Below are 6950 nucleotides of genomic sequence, written 5' to 3'. Positions count from 1 at the left end.
ATCCTTTCGCAATAGAAGGAGAAGAGAACCCATTAAACAATACCACACAAAATCCACCTACAATGCCTAAATTTTCGTCCCACTCTACACCCACCGAGGAGAATCTACCAAACGGTACTCCTACCCCACAACATCTTACCGGAAATTTTATTGCCAAGTCCGCCTTCATCCAACTAGTTGAGAGGAGCCAATTCGGGGGCATGCCAAGTGAGGACCCTCATTCTCATATGGAAACCTTTTGCGATTATTGTGATGCTATCTCTCAAACGGGCGTGACTCAAGACCAAATTAGATGGGTCTTATTTCCTTTTTCGTTAATCGGAACCGCAAAGCAATGGTTGAAGGGCCTTGATAAGGCCACCCTTGGAATAGATTCTTGGAAGAAGTTAGCTCTCGCTTTCTACAAAAAATTCTACCCACCGGAAAAGACCAATATGCTAAGAGCTCAAATCACGAGTTTTAAACAAAGGGATGAAGAATCTTTGTATGAAGCTTGGGAGCGGTTCAAAGGTGTTTGTCGCTCATGTCCTCACCATGGACTTAGCGAATGGTTTTTAGTGCAACAATTTTGGAATGGTTTATATGAAGATTCAAGGAACATTCTCAATATGGGATCAAATGGAATGTTCACCGAAGTTGATGACAATCAAACATGGAACAAGATTGAGGAAATGGCGGTCCATAATTCGCAATATAGTAGGCCTCGCAAGGCTACTAGAGGAAAGTATGAAGTGGACACCGTTACTCAATTGGGTGCTCAACTTAGTGCTCACATTGACACTATCAACTTGAAGTTTGAACAAGCTATGGCTAGACTTGAGGAAAACTCAAAATCAAAACATCATGTCAATGCCATGACGGCATCCTCATCAATCCCAAGTGGGATATGTGAGAATTGTGGAACTTTGGGTCATGATCAAAGTGAATGTAGGGGAACAACCGAGCAAGTCAATGCTTTCCAAGCTTACAAAAGCGGTACCCCTTATTCAAATTTTTACAATGAAAACACCAAATTCCATCCAAATCTCTCATACAAAAGCCAAAATGTTCAAAACCCTCAAACAACATACACTCCACCACCCATGAGAAATCAAAATCAAAGACCCTTTTACAATCAAAACCAAGGTTATCAAAATCAAAATCCATACAACCACCAAAATGACCAAAGTTTTGATGTCCAAAAAGCGGTCCTTCAAATGCAAAAGAATCAACAAGAATTTTTCACTCAAATGCAAAAAGATAGCCAAGCAAAGGATACCACCATCAACAACATTCTAGCTCACACCAAGATGTTGGAAACACAATTGACCCAACTAGCATCTTCGAACTCACAAAGACAAAAGGGGCAATTACCACCTCAAGGTAATCCCCTAGACATGAAACGGTTAGTGCCATTCACTTGAGAAGTGGTACAAGGTATGAAGCACCGAAGGAGCAAGTTGAGGATGAAGTTGTGAGAGCTAGTAAGAATGAAGTTGTGGTGCAAAGTCCCAAAGAAGGGGAATCATCAAAAGAAGAAAGTTCAAAGAAAAATGAAGACAAAGCCAAAGAAAAGGAGCCCATTGTGATTAGACTTCCTTTTCCAAGTCGTCAAGCCAAGCCTAAATTTGATGATCAACTTGGAAAGTTCATGGAAATTGTGAAGAACTTAGAAGTCTCAATTCCTTTCACGGAATTAATCAATCACGTTCCGGCCTATGCGAAATACATGAAGGATATTCTCACAAAGAAGAAGTCGATCCGGAAACTTGAGACTATCGCCTTCACTAAGGTGAGTAGTGCAATACTTCAAGGGAGTTCACCTCCAAAGTTAAAGGATCCGGGAAGCTTCTCAATACCGTGTACCATTGGCGACACAACAATCAACAAAGCCTTATGTGATCTAGGGGCTAGTGTGAGTGTCATGCCGTACTCGGTGAGTAAAAGGTTGGGAATGGGAGAGCTTAAATGTACCAATATCACACTTCAAATGGCCGATAGATCGACGAAGACACCGCTAGGGATATGGGAAGATGTCCCCGCATTTAATTGGGAAGTTTTTCATCCCGGTGGACTTTGTCATTGTTGATATGGAGGAAGATTCCAACATTCCAATCATCTTAGGAAGACCTTTCCTACACACTGCGGGTGCGGTGATTGATGTGAAGCATGGAGAGCTCACTCTAGAAGTGGGAGATGAAAGCATAACTTTTAATCTTGACAAGACCATGAGAGCTCCTCGTTTGCATGAGCCATGTTTCATGATTGATCATTATAGCCTAGGAAAGATGAGAAGAAGAGATCGGAACTCCAATGGAGGAAGAAAGTTGAAGATGCTCCATTCAAAGAGCAAGTGAATTGTGACAAGGAGAGCTTGCATAGCTCATCAAAATCAACCAAGGAAGAAGAAGATGGCCTCATTAGCCAAAAGAAGAATTTGGGAGAGTTGTCTCCATCCAAGCAAGAGATTTTCAATGATCAACTCAATGAAGTTTGTGGTCTTTGGGACGACGAATTTAAAGGGATCTTTAATCCCTACATTGGGCATGCCATCGATCATAATCAACAACAAGAACCACGGTCTATTGAGAACCTCTACCATAACAACGAACAAGCTTTTAATTACTTCTTCGAGGTGTTGAGCAACATCAACAACACCTTGAACATGCCTCCTTGACATCTCATCAAGAATGAGAGTTTGGTGGAGTCCTCCCTAAACCACCACTTGTAAATATTTCTAACTCCCTAACTTACATTTAATTTTTGCATTGCATTTTTGTCATTTTTGGATTTTATTTACCTTGATCAAAATAATTGTCATGAAAAGAGAGAAGTGAGGGAGGGACTAATGATTTTAATTGATGTGTAGTGATTTACCTTAGTGTGGGGATGGCAATTGCCTAGGCTATTCACGCCTTAGTAGTGCCCCCACAATGAAGAACACAAGAAAAGAAAGAAAGAAAGAAAGAATGTTAAGGAATGGGTTTGCGCAAGGATCCGTGTAATCAAGGAAGAATCCGAGCGGATTCTGGAGAATCCGCCCGTCTGCAGAGGATCCGAGCGTCCGGTGAGAAGACGCCCGTCTTGGGCTGTGCAAAAATTGAAGAATTCTGTGCATTAAGGAATCCGAGCGGATTTACGGAAAGACGCCCGTCTCCAGGATCCGTCCGTCTCTCGGTAAAATCCGCCCGTCTTGAAGTCAAGAAAAACAAGAAAAATCTCTCGGATGAGAATCCGTCCGGATTTCCCAAGAGACGCCCGTCCCTCAATAAAAATCCGAGCGGATTTCCCCGGGAGAGACGCCCGTCTTTAGGCGGGATTTTTAAAATTTGAAGCTTGAAAATCCGAGCGGATTGCGCCTAATCCGCACGGATCGTGCCTGCATCTTCGAGATTTTCGTTTCTTTAAATACCCCCCCCCCACCTTCATTCATTCATTCATTCATAAACACTACCCATAACACCAAAACCCTCATCCTCTCCATCTCAAACACAAAAACCCTCAACAAAATCACCAAAACAAAATCAAACCATCCTTCAAACATCAAACTAATCACTCCATCTTCAAGAAAAATCAAAACCAAGCACAAAATCTTCACCCTTTGAGTCGATTTTTGCTCTCATAAAGGCAAAGCCTTTCACTTTCAAAATCGATTTGGGCATTCTACAAATTGAAGATTTTTGATTCTCTACTTGGTTTGTTCATCAAATAGCAAGTACAAGGCTAAGGATGGTGGCCATCTCATTGATATGTCCACCTTGATTAACAAGTTTAAGTGGGTTGTTCACAATTCCCTTGATACCAAGTATGGGTGGCTTACTAGTGAGGCTCGTTCATTCACTTTACCCGCAAAGATTTGCCGTCTTAGTGTCCACCGGACCAACTATTTACTTCCCCTAACCAAAGAAGCCGAGTACATCATTCAACAACAAAAGGGTGACCATGAGGCCCCCTCCTCTTCCATTATCATACCACCTTACCCCTATGACTATGAAGAGTTTACGCCGGAAGGAATTGAAATTGGGAAAGACTATGTAACTCTTCTTATGAGAGCCATGCACAAGCAAGCTTATGAAGACCGGAAGAATGCATATCTAGCTCAATATCCTCCCCTCCTACATTTAGCTAGGCAAGGACTCCTTGATCCATCTTGTCCTTTGCCTAGTTGGGCGGATAGAGAAGCCTTGTTCCCGGGTGCATCTAGGGACGTGGTGGAAGACAATGAGGTTGTTGGAAATGATGAGGAGATTGATGATAATATTGAGGAAGAAGCAAGTGGAGATGAAGAAAGGGATGGTGAAGATGGTGAAGATGATGATGAGGAAAGCAATGAAGAAAGTGCCAAGGAAAGTGGCAATGAGACCACTTCTCATGAGGGAAGTGGTGATAATGATAGTATGATGGAAGACTAGCCTTGGAGACTCCTACTCTCCCACGGTTTGTCTATATCTCTTTGTACTTTACTTCATTTTGATCATTGGTTAGTTGAGTCCTAGCAACATCAAAGGACTCACACCTCGGTTCCTTTGAGGTGTTCTTTATTGTTCCCATTTTTGAAAATCCAAAATGACAATCTAGTCTCATGCATAGCATAGCATGTGCATGAACTCCCCCATGTCTCGACATTAGCAATAGTGTCTTACTTGGTTTGGGGAAGTTGATGCATACGCAACGGGAGGTAATCTAAATTATCCTCTCCGTCATAACAAAACAACATGCATCATGTAGAATAGCTTAGTGTAGAATTGCATTTAGCATAGAAATCATGCATCACTCTTGCATAATTTCCATCATTTTGGCCATTGAGGACAATGCCCATATTAGTGTGGGGATGGGAATTCTAACACTTAACTTCTATTCAAAAACCCATAAAAATTGAAAAATTTCAAAAATCATAAAAATTTGAAAATTGAAAAATCCAAAAACAAGTTCATTTTCCTTTGTATATATTGTTTTGTATATATTGTGTTTGTTCATCCTTTTTCACATTGATTGACTACGCCACATCCGAGACATGAGGATATTGAAGACCGCATGGTATGATCTTTCCAATCTCCTTTTTCCTCTTTATGTTAATGACTATGTGGCTTTATTTTGATTGATGCGGTAAAACAATGTGAACTTAGGACTTGCATTTAGTTTATATGTCATATTAGTTGGTAGAATCATTTGCATTAGGATGTTTATATGTTAGTTGCATCATGGCATGTAGTTTGCATGGTTAGAAAAATTTTGCGAAACCGTCTACTTGGGAAGCTTGACAAGTGTATATAGGCCCTAGTAGATGCTTTTTATTCTTAAGACTTTGCTTGTTAGAATGCTTGTAAAACACCCTAGGATATGTCATGCTAGTATCCTTTGACCCATGGTTTAAGGCCGAGTCAAGAGTACCTTGTGGTGTGATAACTCCTTGGCTACCGTTTATTCCAAGGTGACCCTTGAAACCATGCATACTTCTATCCATCATCCATGTTCTACCACATTTTTGTCATCAAAGGGAATGGGCACAAAAAGAAATTGATTTGAGTTCAAAGAAATGAAAAGTGAAAGAAAGTTTGCAAAAATACATCAAATGAAAAGAGGAGCAAAAATAGAACTCCTAAAGCTTCAAATACAAGGCACCCTCGTTACTAATTGGGGTGACTTTGAAAATGTTCAAAAAGAAATGCAAAAAATTTGTCAAGTATTGAAATGTCAAAAATCAAAAAGAAATGGCAAAGAAAGTGTTCTCAAATGTCAAATGCCAAAGAAATTTGGGGGGAAAACAAAAATGAAAGCAAACTCTCAAAGTGAAACTCAAATATCTATCGATCCCTTTATCCATCATATCCATTTTTGTGCATGGTAGAGAGGGGACGACCCTTCTTCTTGTCTAGGCAAGAGGGGGAATTCCGCGATCCTCCAGTGTTTCTAACACCATAGGGAGTCTACTCTTGACAAAAGCATTTAACGATTGAGGACAAAGGTACCCTAGCTTGACACCTTTTGGAGGTGATTTATTGGTATCCTTCTAGGCTTAGTAGTTTGAACAAATTGCATCTATGAAGGATTGTGTACCCTTGAATTGCTTCCCTTGTAGATAATTTCCGCCACTTAGATGAGGAAAGTGGCTATTCTTTTGTAGATGCATCCATTACTTGATTTTGTGTGCTTAATGTTTGGATGTGTCGCCATTTTGGCAAGACCCACCTTGCCTTGCAAGAAGGCATCCTACCTCATGGTTGTCTTGTTGTGAGTTGAAGGGGCGGAGTGAGACCCGCTAATTGTCTCATATCGGCTATTATTATTAGGTTAGGTTAGTATTGGTCCTAGTCTTTGTCACCTCTTTACTCGGGACGAGCAAAGGTTCGGTTTGGGGATATGGACTAAATTTACAATCTTAATAGTCTAAAGTTACACTCTTAATAGACTAAAATTACACTCGTAAATCAGTTTAATTAATAAAATTCAAAATAAGATGTGTTAAAATTACTTTGTAGTATAAAAATTACACTTTTAAGGATTAAAGTTACACTCTAAAAATATTATAAAGTCATAAACTTGTCCTAAAATTCAAAAAACTCAAAATAATTTAAGTCAAAATCATTTTTTAGTATAAAGTTACACACTTTAGAATTAAAGTTACACTCATAAAAGACAAAAGTTAGACTCTAAAAATACTAAAATGTCATAAACTTGTCTTAAAGTTCCCAAAATCAAAATAATATAAGTTAAAATCACTTTTTTGGAATAAAATTACACTATTCAGAATTAAAGTTACACTCGTAAAAGATAAAAGTTACACTCTAAAAATAGTAAATTTTCATAAACTTGTCTTAAAATTACAAAAAATCAAAATAATGTAAGTTAAATCACTTTTTAGTATAAAGTTACACTATTTAGAATTAAAGTTACACTCGTAAAAGACTAAAGTTAAACTCTAAAAATACTAAAATGTCATAAACTTGGCTTAAAATTACAAAAAATCAAAA

The 6950-nt window shown here is 39.1% G+C and overlaps 1 non-coding gene across 1 annotated transcript; it reads right to left on the bottom strand.

Moving 5' to 3' along the window:
- Positions 1-434: 434 nt before the first annotated feature.
- On the bottom strand, positions 435-541 carry LOC141636953 (small nucleolar RNA R71). The gene has a single exon (XR_012541518.1). It is a non-coding gene; the product is annotated as a small nucleolar RNA R71 (small nucleolar RNA).
- Between the last annotated feature and the right edge of the window lie 6409 nt (positions 542-6950).

The sequence above is a fragment of the Silene latifolia genome, chromosome Y (genome assembly GCF_048544455.1).
Source record: "Silene latifolia isolate original U9 population chromosome Y, ASM4854445v1, whole genome shotgun sequence".
In the NCBI taxonomy this organism is placed as follows: domain Eukaryota; kingdom Viridiplantae; phylum Streptophyta; class Magnoliopsida; order Caryophyllales; family Caryophyllaceae; genus Silene; species Silene latifolia.
The sequence above is the reverse complement of the archived record's forward strand: the minus strand, read 5'-3'. Positions and strand labels throughout refer to the sequence as shown.